Source organism: Leptodactylus fuscus, unplaced genomic scaffold (assembly GCF_031893055.1).
Source record: "Leptodactylus fuscus isolate aLepFus1 unplaced genomic scaffold, aLepFus1.hap2 HAP2_SCAFFOLD_324, whole genome shotgun sequence".
Classification (NCBI taxonomy): Eukaryota; Metazoa; Chordata; class Amphibia; order Anura; family Leptodactylidae; genus Leptodactylus; species Leptodactylus fuscus.
The window spans coordinates 86,316-107,519 of record NW_027440347.1 but is presented as its reverse complement, the minus strand read 5'-3'; positions in this window follow the sequence as shown (position 1 = coordinate 107,519).

Sequence of the window (21,204 nt, the reverse complement as noted above, 5' to 3'; positions counted from 1 at the left end):
GTGCTTAGGTCATTAAAGGTTAATCTTTTCCTTGCTTTCAGTCTCCATGTCATTAGCCATCAGGTGTGTTCTCTGCTGCTATTTAAACCCCACCCAGGCATGGATCCTTGCCAGCCATTCACTTGTGTTTCCTGGTTCCCCTGCTCAGTCTGATTCCCTGTCTGTTTGTATTCGGTCTGTTTCTTGGTTTGTATACCCGGCTTGTATTTTTGACTATCCCTTGTCTTTTGATTTGGTACCTTTATTATATCTCCTGGCTCGACCTCTTGCTCGTCTGACCTCGCCTTCTCTTCTGTGTCTTGCTGGGACTTGTGGTCCTCCCTGGTTCCATGCTGTTTAGTCTTTGGTTTTGCATTGCATTTACACTGTGCTTTCTGTTTAGGTGTGACCCCGTGACTCCAGTCCCTAGCACTTTCAGGGCCTCCTCTTCCCTTATCCTAGCCACCGGGATAGAAGCGTAGGAGTCGTGGTAGGCGCACTTCAATTAGGAAGTGCATTGGTCTTCCTCATCTCAGATACTACAGCATAGTCATAGCCGCAGGGCCTACGACCCCTTTTTGTCATTAGCTGCACAGTGTTGCTTTCCAGCTGTGTCCCTTTGCACTGCCTGACCCTGACTCCAATCCTTACAGTGACATTAATATTTAGTAGCTCCTCCTTTTGCCTCTAGTCGCTTCCTGCAGCTTTTAATCAGTTCCTGGATCCTGGATGAAGGTATTTTGGACCATTCCTCTTTACAAAAAAATTCAAGTTTAGTTAAGTTTGATGGTGGCCGAGCATGGACAGCCCGCTTCAAATCATCCCACAGATGTTCAATGATATTCAGGTCTGGGGACTGGGATGGCCATTCCAGAACATTGTAATTGTTCCTCTGCATGAATGCCTGAGTCGATTTGGAGCGGTGTTTTGGATCATTGTCTTGCTGAAATATCCATCCCCGGCGTAACTTCAACTTCATCACTGATTCTTGAACATTATTCTCAAGAATCTGCTGATACTGAGTGGAATCCGTGCGACTCTCAACTTTAACAAGATTCCCGGTGCCGGCATTGGCCACACAGCCCCAAAGCATGATGGAACCTCCACCAAATTCTACAGTGGGTAGCAAGTGTTTTTCTTGGAATGCTGTTTTTTTGGACGCCATGCATAATGCCTTTTTGTATGACCAAACAACTCAATCTTTGTTTCATAAGTCCACAGGACCTTCTTCCAAAATGAAGCTGGCTTGTCCAAATGTGTTTTTGCATACCTCAGATGACTCTGTTTGTGGCGTGCTTGCAGAAACGGCTTCTCTCTCATTACTCTCCCATACAGCTTCTCCTTGTGCAAAGTGTGCTGTATTGTTGACTGATGCACAGTGACACCATCTGCAGCAAGATGATGCTGCAGCTCTTTGGAGGTGATCTGTGGATTGTCCTTGACTCTTCTCACCATTCTTCTTCTCTGCCTTTCTGATATTTTTCTTGGCCTGCCACTTCTGGGCTTAACAAGAGCTGTCCCTGTGGTCTTCCATTTCCTTACTATGTTCTTCATAGTGGAAACTGACAGGTTAAATCTCTGAGACAACTTTTTGTATCCTTCCCCTGAACAGCTATGTTGAACAATCTTTGATTTCAGATCATTTGAGAGCGGGCTGTCCATGCTCGGTGACCATCAAACTTAACTGAACTTGAATTGTTTTGTAAAGAGGAATGGTCCAAAATCCCTTCATCCAGGATCCAGGAACTGATTAAAAGCTACAGGAAGCGACTAGAGACTGTTATCTTTGCAAAATGAGGATCTACTAAATATTAATGGCACTTTTCTGTTGAGGTGCCCATACTTTTGCACCAGTCAAATTTTGGTTTAATGCATATTGCACATTTTCTGTTAGTAAAATAAACCTCATTTCAATCCAGAAATATTACTGTGTCCATCAGTTATTAGATATATCAAACTGAAATGGCTGTTGCAAACACTAAAATATTTAGAACTAAAATGATTAAGATTAATAGGGGTGCCCAAACTTTTTCATAGGACTGTATTTTCTCATCTGTTTTTCTGTACTACACATCTCTTGTCAACTTCCTTTGGGATCTCAGAGGTGGTGGCCTCAGTGCCGAGAAACACATCTGAGTCCCCTTAGCAATATGCATTAAGAGAACCGTGAAGCAACCAAGTGTAGTCAGCTAGCATAGCATCCAGCATGGCTAAATGCAGAGAAAGACGTTGTACCACTTCCAGTGATGGTAACTTCAGTGCTGCAGTTGGCAATGGACGGTGTAACGGGATTAGCTGAGGGATCGCTGTCTTGACCACTTTTTGGCACAAAATGAAAGTCCAATCAAGCCAAGTATGGTGCAAGGATATGATGCAAGGACACCTACACATCTGTCTCTGACACATTGGGGAGTTCACGCTGATCCGCCCTTTTGGCCTGCACCATCATGCGCTTCTTCCCAGCCATTCCCCATCTCCCAGGCGTTTCATTGCAGGCAGAAGTACAATGCAAGCCACCCACATGCCCAAGCCTTTAATGGCATCATCGAAAAACTGCTGGCCCTGGAGATGTTCGCGTTTATGCTTCTGGATACCCAGGCCTTCCGTCACCAGATGGCAGCTGGGGCACCTCCCTATGCTGGGCCTAGCCGTTACTACTTCTCTTTGTTTGCTGTCCCTGCCTGCGCCTGCACGTGTCCCATAACATCAATCGGGCCCAGAGCTCCGCGCTTTACTGCAAGGTCCACTTGACCACCGATGCATGGACTTATATGTATATCGAATACTTACGGCGAACGGCGTTTGCTCATCTCTAATCTTCAGGAAAAGTTTTGAAGCTTACCAACAGTGACTATTTGCATGAAAGAACTCATAACGTTCATAGATAACTGATTACAGCATAAACAGATTCAACAGTCGCTTAAAACATTTAGAATAATCGATCCGCCATTGCAAACTCACCTTGATTCAGCATCGCAGGAAATTACAGAAGTTGGTGTACGGTTCTTTTGCAAAGTTCTAAAGAGTTTTCAAATAATGAAGCCAAATTAGCAAATTTTGTAGAATTCCGTAAACGAAACATGCAATGGCGATCACTCAAAAGCTTACAACAGTTCTGTTAACTTGTGTAACTGCAGTTTCCGGCTACAATATTGTGTTCCATGCAGACACATGCTTTTAATGAGAGAAACCAAATCAATCCCTTTGTATGATAGGAACTGCTTCCACAAAAAATACTGGGAAAATTTGCAAACTGAGCCTAGTTTTGAAGACACAGAATTTGATTTATATTGTGCTGTGGAAGAACAAGAGACTATTGACGAAGAACCACTCAGTAGTACTGCTAAGTACAATCTGGCGTTCCAATCCCTAACTCAGTTGGCGGATATTTTATCTAATCACGGAACTTCAACCTTTCTAAACTACTTGGAAGAAATCAAGGTTATCCAAAACAATGCCAGACGAGGTTCTTCGTTATTACAACCCAGCTTGTCATATAACCAGTCTGTACATCAAGATGTTGCAGGTGCTGAGACTTCAAATGTTTCGGATATAGTTGATGGAAATACACCACCTTCTACAAGCTGCAAATCTTCATCTGCGCGTCCGCAGGTAGTTGTGCCTTTTCAGGCTGAAGGTATCCACAAAGAGGAGAAAAAGGGAAACAACCAAAACACTAAAAAATTGCAAGGAAATAGAGAAATGTCTGATTTGCCACTTTGATTTGGGGAAAAAGTCTAAAAAATTGACAACTTGTTTTTCTTGTTGTTCCACACTACATGAAGATTGTTATAGAGTGGATGGATGTCCGCAGTGCCAGGAAGATTAGCCATTGTAACATAAATGTCTTAATAAAGTGAAAATTTACTGGGATAAATATGATACATCTGCAGTTCATTTAACCCCTTCCCGACATGCGCCGTAATAGTACGGCGCATGTCGGGTCTGTAACTATGGCGACCGCCCGGGAGCTGGGCGGCCGCCATAGCCGCCGGTTGTCTACTGCTTTAAGCAGTAGACAACAGGCTCTCATGCCTCCGATCGGTCCCCGGACTGATCGGAGGCATTAACCCCTCCGGCACCGCGGTCAAAGGCCTGGATTGCCGGCTCCTGGAGCATGCTCCCGGGCTGACGTCCCGATGCCATGACAGCCGGGAGCCTTATACAAGGCTTCCAGGCTTGTCTGCAAATCCTCTCTTTTGCAGGCTGGTCTATGCAGCCTACAAAAGAGATGATGCTTTTTTGCAATGCATTGCAATGCATTAGCATTGTAATGCATTGCATTAGTGATCAGACCCCCTGGGGTTCAACACCCCTAGGGGGTCTAATAAATGCAAAAAAAAAAAAAGTAAAAAAAAGTAAAAAAAATATAGAAAAATATAAAAAGAATTAAAAGTTCAAATCACCCCCCTTTGCCTAGAACACATATAAAAGTAGTTAAAAACTGTGAAACATATACATGTTAGGTATCCCCGCGTCCGAAATCGCCCGCTCTACAAATCTATAAAAATATTTTTCCTGTTTGGTAAACACCGTAGCGGGAAAAATAGTCGAAAGTGCCAAACCGCCATTTTTTTCACTGTTTTGATTCTGATAAAAATTTTAATAAAAAGTGATCAAAGCAAGAACATTTCCCAAAAATGGTAAAATTAAAAATTACACCTGGCCCCACAAAAAAATACGCCCTATGCATCCCCGTACACTTACGTATAAAAAAGTTACGGCCGTCGGAATATGGCGACTTTTAGAAAAAAAAATTTTTAACACAGTTTTGGAATTTTTTTTAGGGGTCAAAATGTAAATAAAACCATATAAAATTGGTATCCCTGGAACTGTACCGAAACACAGAATATAGGGGACATGTCATTTTGGCTGCACAGTGAACGCCGTAAAACCAAAGCCCGTAAGAAAGTCGCAGAAATGCATTTTTTCTTCAAATCCACCCCATTCTGAATTTTTTTCCTGCTTCCCAGTACATTATATAGAATAATTAATGGTAGCATCATGGAGAAAAATTTGTCCCGCAAAAATTAAGACCTCATATGGCTCTGGGAGCGGAGAAATAAAAAAGTTATGGGGTTTAGAAGGAGGGGAGTCAAAAACGAAAAACGAAAATCAAAAAATGCCATCGGCGGGAAGGGGTTAAGTTTATAGGCACGGTACACGGATGGTACCTAAAAATAGCCAGGAGTTCATAGGTACGGTACCTAGAAATAGCCACATCCAGATTTTAATTCAAATTATTATTATTATTTTTTTTTTTTTTTCACACACACAGTCACATGACCTTACTTCTGTGATGTCATAAAACTAGGATCTGCTTACCTATTATGTGAGGTTCTGTTCAAATTTGCATATGATGATGTCATAATGCAGATATTTGCATATGATGATGTCATAACGGAACCCTGAGGGTATATAAACCCTGAGCGCTGTGACATCACAGCCATTTCTTGAGTTGATGCTTTTGCTGACACTTCACTTTGGTTCTGGAAGAGCGAACTAGTTTGTACTACATATCTAGTGATTACTTCCATTCATTCTTACTGATCTGTGATCAGGGCCCAGTAATATCGGAGCCACCTGAGAACTTAGTTCTCTAATATTTCATCAGATCCGCCTTGGTAACTAAGCCATGAGCGCCCGAGAGCTGCGTCAGCTGATAGCTGACAATGATACATGGCTGCGCCGACCGGAGAATCAAGGTAAGTGAATTGTTCAGGAAGAGAGAGACAATATTCCCCCCACCCTAGAGGAGATTTCCTGGGAGGAGTTATCCCTGGGCTCTGCTGAGCAATGTTTCAGGGTAAACAGCACATTTTCCATTCCTAGTCGTTTGGGGTGGGTTTTACTTTCCTCCGAATTCCACCCCTGCCCATGATAGAAAACAGAAGTTCTTTATTCAGGCAATTTGACAAACTGGGCCCCATAATCACAAAACAATAACCCGTCTAAAACATAACTGTTATTCCCAATAAATCAATAAAAGAAATCCCAACAACGTTAAACCCCCCACTCTAAGGGTATGTTCACACGGAGGAAAAGGTCACGGAACATTCCGCAACAGGAAAAGACAAAAGGATATATCCAGCACTCGGAATCCGGCCTAATAAAAATAAACTTAACTTTTATTAAGAATTGGTCATTCTTCCATTAAAATTGTTTGATCATACGAGGGGTAAGCTAATGTCCCTTGTATGATCATAATTTTTTAATGGAAGAATGACCATTTCTTAATAAAAGTTACGTTTTTTTTTTATTAGGCCGGATTCCGAGTGCTGGATATATCCTTTTGTCTTTTCCTGTTGCTGCATTTTGGCTTAGCCGAGAGAGCCATTATCCGTGCACCGATCTTTTGGAATCCTGCTACAACGCTGACGGCTCTGACACGTGAGTAGAGCACTTCTAAATTATTATCATTTTTTCTATATTAAGAGCTGTGACCTTCATATCTTTTTCACGGAACATTCCATTTGAACATTCCGCGACGAAATGCCGATGCAGCATCAGTTTTCTATCGCGGCAACCCATTCCTGTGTAGGCCCGAATAAATGGTCAAGCCATGGAATTCACGGCTGATTCTGCCGCAGATATAGGGCATGTCGCTTCTTTTTTACGCTACTAGCTAGCGTTCGGTCCAGTTTCTTCATATCTCCCATCACTACCTTGTTCAGAAAAGAAACTGCCACCCCCCAGACCCTTAAAGAGGACCTTTCACCGATTTGGGCGTAGGCAATTCTATATACTGCTGGAACACTGACAATGATCTGAATTCAGCGCACTGTCGGCTTTCCCAATCTGTGCCCTGGTACCGTAGCTCTTTACAGTCAGAAGGGCGTTCCTGACAGTCACTCAGGTACATCCTTCTCCACAGCAGTGCCTATTGCGCTGTACTGGGTGAGCTGGGAGGAACGCCCCCTCCCTCCTGATAATATTTGTCTATGGACAAGCACTGTCAGCTTTCCAGCAGTACAGAGTAACTGTTCAAGCATACATCAATATGATCAGCAAAGTGAGATTTTGCTGAATAGATTTCTGGCGAGAGGTTACCCTCTTTGAACGGGCAGCGGAACAAACAAGGCTAACCCCGAGAGAAACTGCCGCTATTATTATACCCTGGGGTCTTTTCAGACCCTGGAGTATAATAATCAGAGACTCAGGGGAGGTGAAGAAGCATAATAAACAGTGTAACTCACCTCTCCGGGATCCATTGTTACTCCTAGCACAGGCTTCAGGAATTTATGGCAATGTCCCAGACGTGACATCCCCACGTGACATCTGGGACATTACTGCTCAGATCTGTTTTCAGGGCATCCTGTCTTGGGCTGGTTAAGAGAAAAAATAAGGAAAAAAATAAACTGGTAAAATTGCCTCCCCTTTGAAAGTGCTGCCTGAGGCGGCTGCGTGACCTCGCCTCAGAGGCGCGGCCCTGGTTGGGGGAAAGCTAGCGCTCACCTGTGTGGAGAGGGAACTTATGGGCTTTAATCCTTGGTGGCCAGCGCACATACAAGTCTATGACAGGGAGAGGCTGTTGCTTGTGTTTCCAGTTAATTTAGGGAACTAACAGCCCATTGGGGTTAGTGTTTACTGGGGAGAGTGCCTTCTATGCCTCCCTGTTGTTCTTAATGGCATATGCTATGGACATGCATTAATCCCCGCGATTATCAGGTTGGACAAATATATCTCCCAAAGATCTTTGTTTGGCATTACATTAGGCTTCTAATCTCTATAAATCCCCATTAGATTATTATTGTTTTGGTCCCTGTATGATTACTATACACTATGAGCAGCGGGACCGTTAGGGCTAGTTCACATGGGGGGCAATGAGGCAGATTTTGACAGCAGATTTCACCTCAAAACCTGCCTCCATACAATGGTGGTCTATGGAGACTGCTAGCTTTCATTTTTCCGCTAGCAGTTTTCCCTCCCCTCTATTCACTTTAGGGGAGGGGAAAACCGCCTGTCATTTTCTGAAAAAAACTGCTCCAGAAAAGAACGCCTCAAGGTAAAAAACAACGCTTCCTAATTAGGAAGCGTTTTTTTTTCGGGACCAAAATAAGCCAGGTGGTTTTTACATGTGAACTAGCCCTTAGCATTGGGGATTTAACATTGCTGGGAGTTCTTTTATTTATTTATTGGGAATAAAAAAAAAATTCAGACGACTTATTGTTTTGTGATTATGGGGCCCAGTTTGTCCAATATTAGTTGATGGCGTCCCTTCATCCAGTGAATGATATATATCTTTATTCAGGTTACTGTTGAACTTAACTATACTGGGGTCTCTTCTCCTCAAAACCCTTAGCAATAACAGGATCCATTCCTATGGGCTAAATGTGTTACCTTTATATATTTACAGGTCAGGCAGCAATTGTCCATAGACTGAGGTCATCCCTAGGACATCGTGGAGAACCTTCTACTGGACATCAAAGAAGCAGGAATCCTATCACTGCGAGGACAGGGAGACGCGACAGAGCTCCTCCACAGCACAGAGGACTAGAAGAGAGCAGGGAAAGAAGCCGCTCTCCATTAAGACCCGCCCCTGCAGAGCCCTCCAGAATAATAGGAGAGAGTAGCAGTGATAGCAGCCGTCCAGCAAGTGGATCCACAGCTGACACCACTGAATTTCAACGGCCAAATCCGGTTCCACCCCCTGAGGATCCAGTTCCAAGCAGATCTCCTGTATACTCCTATCCTGCAACCCGTGCATTCAATAGATTCATTCAGCTGCTGGACATGGGTGGGATGACCCCAACGTCACCGGCAATGCCACAGGGGCAACCACTTGAACCACATGCACAATATCTACTTTGGCAGGAGAGACGGCGGCGTCCGCCCAGCAGGAGAACTCTGCAGATTCAGAACTTACCCACTAGAGAGGTAATATCTCAGGAGGAGGCACAGTCATGTGTAATCTGCATGACTGAATATGAGATTGGAGAGCGAGTCACAGAGCTTCCCTGTACTCATAACTTTCATCAGGGTTGCATCTCGACCTGGCTCCGCTCTCACTCTCAGTGCCCCCTGTGCCGTACCCACTGCTTCCAATGAAGCCCCATGAAGGGCTATGAACAGAGACATCCCAAAATAATGGAAGGTAAGCTATCTATATTTCATCTTTTCCCTCCGCCCTATCAGATGTATGTGACATGTAACATAGAAATAATAACATTTTATCTTTTTCTATCCAGAAAGAATATCCAAGCCTGGAAAAAGAACAGCCTGAACTACAATCCGTTACAGGACACGGCAGCTCCAGACCCGGATGGTGCCATATACTTTATTCCATGGCAAATTCTTCCTTTAAAAAAAAAAAAAAAAAATGTAAATAAAAAAAAAAAAAAAAAAAAAAAGATTGTGTAAATTGTTTTTACTTTTTTTACTGTATATAATAATATTTTGTGATCTAGGAGCCTATAATGATAAGTAAGACAGAGGTAGCAGTTACACCAAATACACGACCGCACCAACAGATATACATGGGCCTAAGGGCACAAGGAGGCTCAAGGCCCCTCTGTTATTCTCCAACTCTCTCAAAACATCTGGGAGGGGCCCTCAGAAAGGTTGACTGCCTGGACTCCCAGGGTGGACAAGTGTCCTCAGCCCAGCAGAATAACATAACATGAGCACTCTATGTACCAGTCATATCAGAAAAGCAATGTGACTGACACATTTAGCATTAATGTCACAAAAATGGGGAGTGATCTGCAAAAAGGGGGTGTTCTCCCAAAAGGGTTTGGGCCGCCGGACAATTTTTACAAAACGCTTTGTGCACCAGGTCTCCCAGAGGCCAATATGTCAAATTTAGCAAGTGTTTGTATATGTAGACACAAGTATAATAAATGGCACATGGTAGGTGGGGCCCTGTTTCAGATTTTGAAACTGGTCCCAAAAACTGCCTGTATGATGGTGAAGAGGGGACTAGAACACATTCACATTCAGACACTACAGACCTACACAATTCTGGACTCCTAAAAATCTGTTACAATCGTTCACCCCCTTCTGCTGCTCATACAGATGCTCCAGCATGTTTAAGGGGGAGTTTCATCAAATTGGAAGATGGCAGATAAGCCAGTCCAAGAGCAGATTATTTGTCACTGCTAGAGATGAGCAAACAGTTAAAGTATTCGATGTTCGTTATTTGTTACGAATAGCATCTCAATATTTGACTATTCGAAGGAATATCGAACCCCATTATAGTCTATGGGAGAAAATGCTTCGTTACAGGGGATCCCACCATTCGATGCCAACATGTCTGCAATGCAACTGGGACAGCAGGGGAAGCATGTCTGGGGACATCTAACACACCAAAGTCCCTCTATTACCCCACTATCACAGCCTAACAACTACACACTTTGCACATTCAAAAAAACCTCTACCAAAGTGGGAAAATATCTGGAAACCTTCTTTACTCCCCATATGGATGGACACAAACCCAAATTTAAGCTAAATAAACATTAACAAGCACCCCTTTAAATCACGTTGCCCATTACAATCACAGATGGAATAGGCAATGGGAAATCCAACAGTACCCACCCTCAACTGTCATTGTGGATGTGTGTGTGAGATGTGGTAAGACCTTTCAAAATTCACTTTTCTAGCCCTTAACATGAGCCCTTCCAAATTAGGTTACAGGTAGGGTTGAGTGATCATGTTCGGAAAGATCTGATTCCGATCAGCGATCGAGAAAATTTCACGATCGCCATCGGAAGTCCGAACACGATCTATTTATGTGGGATCGAGATCGGTGATCTTTTCCCACAATGCTTTGCTTAGCCTTCACACTGAGTATATGCTGTATACTCAGTGTGAAGGCTCCGCTACAGTTCTATAGGAATGAATGGAAGCAGCCGGCACACAGCTTTAACCCCCTGCGCGCCGGCTGCCTCCATTCATTCGAATGGGAGGCTAAACTAAACATTCCTAGCAGCTACTTACCTCTAGAGATGGCTGCTCCGGTGCCCTCCTTCTTCTTGCCTCGCTGCCCCGCCTCCCAGGTTAGTGTTTAAAGCGCTAGGTAGGCGGGGCTTGCGGCTTAGGAGAGTGTGGGCGGGTACAAGGCGGGGAGACGTGACGTCTCCCCTCCCAGTACCCGCCCACACTCTCCTAACCCACCCACACTCTCCTAACCTGGCAGGGAGGGGGCAGCGAACGGAGAAGAGCAGCGTGGAGCGGCAGCGAGGCAAGGAACAAGGAAGGCACCAGACCAGCCATCTCTGGAGGTAAGTGGACACCAGGGGGGAGTAAGTTCACCATCATCATCCTGCTGAGATGGAGCCACTAAACGAACCCTTGCCTTCAAAGGCATGTCTTGGAGCTGCGACTGAGCCAAATCTAAACACAGAGTCCTTTGGAACTGAACAAAATTCAAGGCTGACAGACCCAACTCCACATGCTGCAGCACAAGCAACCGGCAGTCAGACTAAGATGGTCTCTTCATCGAGCAAAACACAAGATTCTTTGGCAGCCTGCTTTGTCTCCCCGCCCAATATTCCTGGCAGGAGTGCTGAAACACCACTCTCCTCCTCCTCCGCCGTTGAATCGACCTTAGCTACTGTCGTGGGGAGACGTCAGCAGGCCGCGCTGAAGATCATCAGCTTGGGGGACAGACAGCACACTGCCTCCAAGGTCAGGGATGCCATCCTAGCTGAGATGGAAATGTGTTTTTCACTGCTGCACCTGGGGCCAGGCATGTTTGTCATGTGTGATAACGGCAGGAACCTGGTAGCGGCTCTTGAGCTTGCCAGCCTCCAACACGTTCCATGCCTGGCCCATGTCTAACTTAGTGGTGCAACATTTTTTGAAAACATACCCAAATGTACACGAGCTACTGGTGAAACTTTGTGCGCCCACTTTTGCAAGTGTACAGGAGCCGCTGCTAGCCTCCGAAGCCTCCAGCAACGCATCCATCTGCCAGAATAGAGTGTGTGAGCAGCAGAGACCTTTGATGGAGTACCATGTCCAAAACCCAAAGGTTCCTCAGAGTCAGCTCCCCCAGTTTCTGCACCATGAGTTTCCATGGGTGGCAGACTTATGTGAAATCCTTTCCCATCCTTTCCACTGGACACAAAACATTAGCATGCGCTCATCACAACTCCGGATATGGCAGCTGTGTTAAGCAGGTTGTAGGGTACAACGCAGACCAGGCCCGAGCTGTGGTTATGTGCGGTTTGCAGTAAGGGGACATTGAGCAATTGTAAGAGGAGTTGGTGGACAACGAGGCCACCGACCCGACATGGACAGGGGTGATGTCTAGCGGGTAAAGCAGTGTAGATGTCGAGGCAAGCTAATCAACAAAAAAAGTGGCTAGAAGAGGCATAGACTGGGGTGATGTCTAGGGGCGAAAGCAGTGTAGATGTGGAGGCAAGCTAATCAACAAAAAAGGTGGCTAGAAGCAGAGGCATAGACTGGGGTGATGTCTAGGGGCGAAAGCAGTGTAGATGTGGAGGCTAGCTAATCAACAAAACAGGTGGCTAGAAGCAGAGGCATAGACTGGGGTGATGTGTAGGGGTGAAAGCAGTGTAGATGTAGAGGCAAGCTAAGCAGCAAAAACGGTGGCTACAGGCAAAGGCATACAAAACTCTTCCCTGTTGCAAGACTTATTCCTAGGTCTGGGACGCGTTAATGGCCCCCCTGGCCAAATTACCACTACTGAGGGGCCTAGTGTCACCAGGAGGGACAAGTATAGGCGCATGTTATGGGAATACCTGGCCGGCCCCAGCTCTGTTCTCTCCGATCCCTCTGTGCTCTACAGCCTACACTTACAGTCCTATGAAAACGTTTGGGCACTCCTATTAATCTTAATCATTTTTAGCTCTAAATATTTTGGTGTTTGCAGCAGCCATTTCAGTTTGATATATCTAATAACTGATGGACACAGTAATATTTCAGGAGTGAAATGAGGTTTATTGTACTAACAGAAAATGTGCAATATGCATTAAACCAAAATTTGACCGGTGCAAAAGTATGGGCACCTCAACAGAAAAGTGACTGTCAGGATACGGAGTCGCCGCGGTCTCCTTGCTGCGCGGCGTCTTCCTGGGAGACGTGTTAGGAGTTCTATTGGGTGTGCTTAGGTCATTAAAGGTTAATCTTTTCCTTGCTTTCAGTCTCCATGTCATTAGCCATCAGGTGTGTTCTCTGCTGCTATTTAAACCCCACCCAGGCATGGATCCTTGCCAGCCATTCACTTGTGTTTCCTGGTTCCCCTGCTCAGTCTGATTCCCTGTCTGTTTGTATTCGGTCTGTTTCTTGGTTTGTATACCCGGCTTGTATTTTTGACTATCCCTTGTCTTTTGATTTGGTACCTTTATTATATCTCCTGGCTCGACCTCTTGCTCGTCTGACCTCGCCTTCTCTTCTGTGTCTTGCTGGGACTTGTGGTCCTCCCTGGTTCCATGCTGTTTAGTCTTTGGTTTTGCATTGCATTTACACTGTGCTTTCTGTTTAGGTGTGACCCCGTGACTCCAGTCCCTAGCACTTTCAGGGCCTCCTCTTCCCTTATCCTAGCCACCGGGATAGAAGCGTAGGAGTCGTGGTAGGCGCACTTCAATTAGGAAGTGCATTGGTCTTCCTCATCTCAGATACTACAGCATAGTCATAGCCGCAGGGCCTACGACCCCTTTTTGTCATTAGCTGCACAGTGTTGCTTTCCAGCTGTGTCCCTTTGCACTGCCTGACCCTGACTCCAATCCTTACAGTGACATTAATATTTAGTAGCTCCTCCTTTTGCCTCTAGTCGCTTCCTGCAGCTTTTAATCAGTTCCTGGATCCTGGATGAAGGTATTTTGGACCATTCCTCTTTACAAAAAAATTCAAGTTTAGTTAAGTTTGATGGTGGCCGAGCATGGACAGCCCGCTTCAAATCATCCCACAGATGTTCAATGATATTCAGGTCTGGGGACTGGGATGGCCATTCCAGAACATTGTAATTGTTCCTCTGCATGAATGCCTGAGTCGATTTGGAGCGGTGTTTTGGATCATTGTCTTGCTGAAATATCCATCCCCGGCGTAACTTCAACTTCATCACTGATTCTTGAACATTATTCTCAAGAATCTGCTGATACTGAGTGGAATCCGTGCGACTCTCAACTTTAACAAGATTCCCGGTGCCGGCATTGGCCACACAGCCCCAAAGCATGATGGAACCTCCACCAAATTCTACAGTGGGTAGCAAGTGTTTTTCTTGGAATGCTGTTTTTTTGGACGCCATGCATAATGCCTTTTTGTATGACCAAACAACTCAATCTTTGTTTCATAAGTCCACAGGACCTTCTTCCAAAATGAAGCTGGCTTGTCCAAATGTGTTTTTGCATACCTCAGATGACTCTGTTTGTGGCGTGCTTGCAGAAACGGCTTCTCTCTCATTACTCTCCCATACAGCTTCTCCTTGTGCAAAGTGTGCTGTATTGTTGACTGATGCACAGTGACACCATCTGCAGCAAGATGATGCTGCAGCTCTTTGGAGGTGATCTGTGGATTGTCCTTGACTCTTCTCACCATTCTTCTTCTCTGCCTTTCTGATATTTTTCTTGGCCTGCCACTTCTGGGCTTAACAAGAGCTGTCCCTGTGGTCTTCCATTTCCTTACTATGTTCTTCATAGTGGAAACTGACAGGTTAAATCTCTGAGACAACTTTTTGTATCCTTCCCCTGAACAGCTATGTTGAACAATCTTTGATTTCAGATCATTTGAGAGCGGGCTGTCCATGCTCGGTGACCATCAAACTTAACTGAACTTGAATTGTTTTGTAAAGAGGAATGGTCCAAAATCCCTTCATCCAGGATCCAGGAACTGATTAAAAGCTACAGGAAGCGACTAGAGACTGTTATCTTTGCAAAATGAGGATCTACTAAATATTAATGGCACTTTTCTGTTGAGGTGCCCATACTTTTGCACCAGTCAAATTTTGGTTTAATGCATATTGCACATTTTCTGTTAGTAAAATAAACCTCATTTCAATCCAGAAATATTACTGTGTCCATCAGTTATTAGATATATCAAACTGAAATGGCTGTTGCAAACACTAAAATATTTAGAACTAAAATGATTAAGATTAATAGGGGTGCCCAAACTTTTTCATAGGACTGTATTTTCTCATCTGTTTTTCTGTACTACACATCTCTTGTCAACTTCCTTTGGGATCTCAGAGGTGGTGGCCTCAGTGCCGAGAAACACATCTGAGTCCCCTTAGCAATATGCATTAAGAGAACCGTGAAGCAACCAAGTGTAGTCAGCTAGCATAGCATCCAGCATGGCTAAATGCAGAGAAAGACGTTGTACCACTTCCAGTGATGGTAACTTCAGTGCTGCAGTTGGCAATGGACGGTGTAACGGGATTAGCTGAGGGATCGCTGTCTTGACCACTTTTTGGCACAAAATGAAAGTCCAATCAAGCCAAGTATGGTGCAAGGATATGATGCAAGGACACCTACACATCTGTCTCTGACACATTGGGGAGTTCACGCTGATCCGCCCTTTTGGCCTGCACCATCATGCGCTTCTTCCCAGCCATTCCCCATCTCCCAGGCGTTTCATTGCAGGCAGAAGTACAATGCAAGCCACCCACATGCCCAAGCCTTTAATGGCATCATCGAAAAACTGCTGGCCCTGGAGATGTTCGCGTTTATGCTTCTGGATACCCAGGCCTTCCGTCACCAGATGGCAGCTGGGGCACCTCCCTATGCTGGGCCTAGCCGTTACTACTTCTCTTTGTTTGCTGTCCCTGCCTGCGCCTGCACGTGTCCCATAACATCAATCGGGCCCAGAGCTCCGCGCTTTGCTGCAAGGTCCACTTGACCACCGATGCATGGACTTATATGTATATCGAATACTTACGGCGAACGGCGTTTACTCATCTCTAATCTTCAGGAAAAGTTTTGAAGCTTACCAACAGTGACTATTTGCATGAAAGAACTCATAACGTTCATAGATAACTGATTACAGCATAAACAGATTCAACAGTCGCTTAAAACATTTAGAATAATCGATCCGCCATTGCAAACTCACCTTGATTCAGCATCGCAGGAAATTACAGAAGTTGGTGTACGGTTCTTTTGCAAAGTTCTAAAGAGTTTTCAAATAATGAAGCCAAATTAGCAAATTTTGTAGAATTCCGTAAACGAAACATGCAATGGCGATCACTCAAAAGCTTACAACAGTTCTGTTAACTTGTGTAACTGCAGTTTCCGGCTACAATATTGTGTTCCATGCAGACACATGCTTTTAATGAGAGAAACCAAATCAATCCCTTTGTATGATAGGAACTGCTTCCACAAAAAATACTGGGAAAATTTGCAAACTGAGCCTAGTTTTGAAGACACAGAATTTGATTTATATTGTGCTGTGGAAGAACAAGAGACTATTGACGAAGAACCACTCAGTAGTACTGCTAAGTACAATCTGGCGTTCCAATCCCTAACTCAGTTGGCGGATATTTTATCTAATCACGGAACTTCAACCTTTCTAAACTACTTGGAAGAAATCAAGGTTATCCAAAACAATGCCAGACGAGGTTCTTCGTTATTACAACCCAGCTTGTCATATAACCAGTCTGTACATCAAGATGTTGCAGGTGCTGAGACTTCAAATGTTTCGGATATAGTTGATGGAAATACACCACCTTCTACAAGCTGCAAATCTTCATCTGCGCGTCCGCAGGTAGTTGTGCCTTTTCAGGCTGAAGGTATCCACAAAGAGGAGAAAAAGGGAAACAACCAAAACACTAAAAAATTGCAAGGAAATAGAGAAATGTCTGATTTGCCACTTTGATTTGGGGAAAAAGTCTAAAAAATTGACAACTTGTTTTTCTTGTTGTTCCACACTACATGAAGATTGTTATAGAGTGGATGGATGTCCGCAGTGCCAGGAAGATTAGCCATTGTAACATAAATGTCTTAATAAAGTGAAAATTTACTGGGATAAATATGATACATCTGCAGTTCATTTAACCCCTTCCCGACATGCGCCGTAATAGTACGGCGCATGTCGGGTCTGTAACTATGGCGACCGCCCGGGAGCTGGGCGGCCGCCATAGCCGCCGGTTGTCTACTGCTTTAAGCAGTAGACAACAGGCTCTCATGCCTCCGATCGGTCCCCGGACTGATCGGAGGCATTAACCCCTCCGGCACCGCGGTCAAAGGCCTGGATTGCCGGCTCCTGGAGCATGCTCCCGGGCTGACGTCCCGATGCCATGACAGCCGGGAGCCTTATACAAGGCTTCCAGGCTTGTCTGCAAATCCTCTCTTTTGCAGGCTGGTCTATGCAGCCTACAAAAGAGATGATGCTTTTTTGCAATGCATTGCAATGCATTAGCATTGTAATGCATTGCATTAGTGATCAGACCCCCTGGGGTTCAACACCCCTAGGGGGTCTAATAAATGCAAAAAAAAAAAAAGTAAAAAAAAGTAAAAAAAATATAGAAAAATATAAAAAGAATTAAAAGTTCAAATCACCCCCCTTTGCCTAGAACACATATAAAAGTAGTTAAAAACTGTGAAACATATACATGTTAGGTATCCCCGCGTCCGAAATCGCCCGCTCTACAAATCTATAAAAATATTTTTCCTGTTTGGTAAACACCGTAGCGGGAAAAATAGTCGAAAGTGCCAAACCGCCATTTTTTTCACTGTTTTGATTCTGATAAAAATTTTAATAAAAAGTGATCAAAGCAAGAACATTTCCCAAAAATGGTAAAATTAAAAATTACACCTGGCCCCACAAAAAAATACGCCCTATGCATCCCCGTACACTTACGTATAAAAAAGTTACGGCCGTCGGAATATGGCGACTTTTAGAAAAAAAATTTTTTAACACAGTTTTGGAATTTTTTTTAGGGGTCAAAATGTAAATAAAACCATATAAAATTGGTATCCCTGGAACTGTACCGAAACACAGAATATAGGGGACATGTCATTTTGGCTGCACAGTGAACGCCGTAAAACCAAAGCCCGTAAGAAAGTCGCAGAAATGCATTTTTTCTTCAAATCCACCCCATTCTGAATTTTTTTCCTGCTTCCCAGTACATTATATAGAATAATTAATGGTAGCATCATGGAGAAAAATTTGTCCCGCAAAAATTAAGACCTCATATGGCTCTGGGAGCGGAGAAATAAAAAAGTTATGGGGTTTAGAAGGAGGGGAGTCAAAAACGAAAAACGAAAATCAAAAAATGCCATCGGCGGGAAGGGGTTAAGTTTATAGGCACGGTACACGGATGGTACCTAAAAATAGCCAGGAGTTCATAGGTACGGTACCTAGAAATAGCCACATCCAGATTTTAATTCAAATTATTATTATTATTATTTTTTTTTTTTTCACACACACAGTCACATGACCTTACTTCTGTGATGTCATAAAACTAGGATCTGCTTACCTATTATGTGAGGTTCTGTTCAAATTTGCATATGATGATGTCATAATGCAGATATTTGCATATGATGATGTCATAACGGAACCCTGAGGGTATATAAACCCTGAGCGCTGTGACATCACAGCCATTTCTTGAGTTGATGCTTTTGCTGACACTTCACTTTGGTTCTGGAAGAGCGAACTAGTTTGTACTACATATCTAGTGATTACTTCCATTCATTCTTACTGATCTTTGATCAGGGCCCAGTAATATCGGAGCCACCTGAGAACTTAGTTCTCTAATATTTCATCAGATCCGCCTTGGTAACTAAGCCATGAGCGCCCGAGAGCTGCGTCAGCTGATAGCTGACAATGATACATGGCTGCGCCGACCGGAGAATCAAGGTAAGTGAATTGTTCAGGAAGAGAGAGACAATATTCCCCCCACCCTAGAGGAGATTTCCTGGGAGGAGTTATCCCTGGGCTCTGCTCAGCAATGTTTCAGGGTAAACAGCACATTTTCCATTCCTAGTCGTTTGGGGTGGGTTTTACTTTCCTCCGAATTCCACCCCTGCCCATGATAGAAAACAGAAGTTCTTTATTCAGGCAATTTGACAAACTGGGCCCCATAATCACAAAACAATAACCCGTCTAATACATAACTGTTATTCCCAATAAATCAATAAAAGAAATCCCAACAACGTTAAACCCCCCACTCTAAGGGTATGTTCACACGGAGGAAAAGGTCACGGAACATTCCGCAACAGGAAAAGACAAAAGGATATATCCAGCACTCGGAATCCGGCCTAATAAAAATAAACTTAACTTTTATTAAGAATTGGTCATTCTTCCATTAAAATTGTTTGATCATACGAGGGGTAAGCTAATGTCCCTTGTATGATCATAATTTTTTAATGGAAGAATGACCATTTCTTAATAAAAGTTACGTTTTTTTTTTATTAGGCCGGATTCCGAGTGCTGGATATATCCTTTTGTCTTTTCCTGTTGCTGCATTTTGGCTTAGCCGAGAGAGCCATTATCCGTGCACCGATCTTTTGGAATCCTGCTACAACGCTGACGGCTCTGACACGTGAGTAGTGCACTTCTAAATTATTATCATTTTTTCTATATTAAGAGCTGTGACCTTCATATCTTTTTCACGGAACATTCCATTTGAACATTCCGCGACGAAATGCCGATGCAGCATCAGCTTTCTATCGCGGCAACCCACTCCTGTGTAGGCCCGAATAAATGGTCAAACCATGGAATTCACGGCTGATTCTGCGCAGATAGGGCATGTTGCTTCTTTTTTTCGCTACTAGCTAGCGTTCAATCCAGTTTCTTCATATCTCCCATCACTACCTTGTTCAGAAAAGAAACTGCCACCCCCCAGACCCTTAAAGAGGACCTTTCACCGATTTCGGCGTAGGCAATTCTATATACTGCTGGAACGCTGACAATGATCTGAATTCAGCGCACTGTCGGCTTTCCCAATCTGTGCCCCGGGTAAAGAACTATCGGCCCTGGTACCGTAGCTCTTTACAGTCAGAAGGGCGTTCCTGACAGTCACTCAGGTACAACCTTCTCCACAGCAGTGCCTATTGCGCTGTACTGGGTGAGCGGGGAGGAACGCCCCCTCCCTCCAGATAATATTTGTCTATGGACAAGCACTGTCAGCTTTCCAGCAGTACAGAGTAACTGATCAAGCATACATCAATATGATCAGCAAAGTGAGTTTTTGCTGAATAGATTTCTGGCGAGAGGTTACCCTCTTTGAACGGAGAGCGGAACAAACAAGGCTAACCCCGAGAGAAACTGCCGCTATTATTATACCCTGGGGTCTTTTCAGACCTTGAGGTATAATAATCAGAGACTCAGGGGAGGTGAAGAAGCATAATAAACAGTGTAACTCACCTCTCCGGGATCCATTGTTACTCCTAGCACAGGCTTCAGGACTTTATGGCAATGTCCCAGACGTGACGTCCCCACGTGACTTCTGGGACATTACTGCTCAGATCTGTTTTCAGGGCATCCTGTCTTGGGCTGGTTAAGAGAAAAAATAAGGAAAAAAATAAACTGGTAAAATTGCCGCCCCTTTGAAAGTGCTGCCTTAGGCGGCTGCGTGACCTCGCCTCAGAGGTGCGGCCCTGGTTGGGGGAAAGCTAGCGCTCACCTGTGTGGAGAGGGAACTTATGGGCTTTAATCCTTGGTGGCCAGCGCACATACAAGTCTATGACAGGGAGAGGCTGTTGCTTGTGTTTCCAGTTAATTTAGGGAACTAACAGCCCATTGGGGTTAGTGTTTACTGGGGAGAGTGCCTTCTATGCCTCCCTGTTGTTCTTAATGGCATATGCTATGGACATGCATTAATCCCCGCGATTATCAGGTTGGGCAATTATATCTCCCAAAGATCTTTGTTTGGCATTAGATTAGGCTTCTAATCTCTATAAATCCCCATTAGATTATTATTGTTTTGGTCCCTGTATGATTACTATACACTATGAGCAGCGGAACCATTAGGGCTAGTTCACACGGGGGCAATGAGGCAGATTTTGACAGCAGATTTCACCTCAAAACCTGCCTCCGTACAATGGTGGTCTATGGAGACTGCTAGCTTTCATTTTTCCGCTAGCAGTTTTCCCTCCCCTCTATTCACTTTAGGGGAGGGGAAAACCGCCTGTCATTTTCTGAAAAAACTGCTCCAGAAAACGCTCCAAAGAACGCCTCAAGGTAAAAAACAACGCTTTCTAATTAGGAAGTGTTTTTTTTCGGGACCAAAATAAGCCAGGCGGTTTTTACGTGTGAACTAGCCCTTAGCATTGGGGATTTAACATTGCTGGGAGTTCTTTTATTTATTTATTGGGAATAAAAAAAAAATTC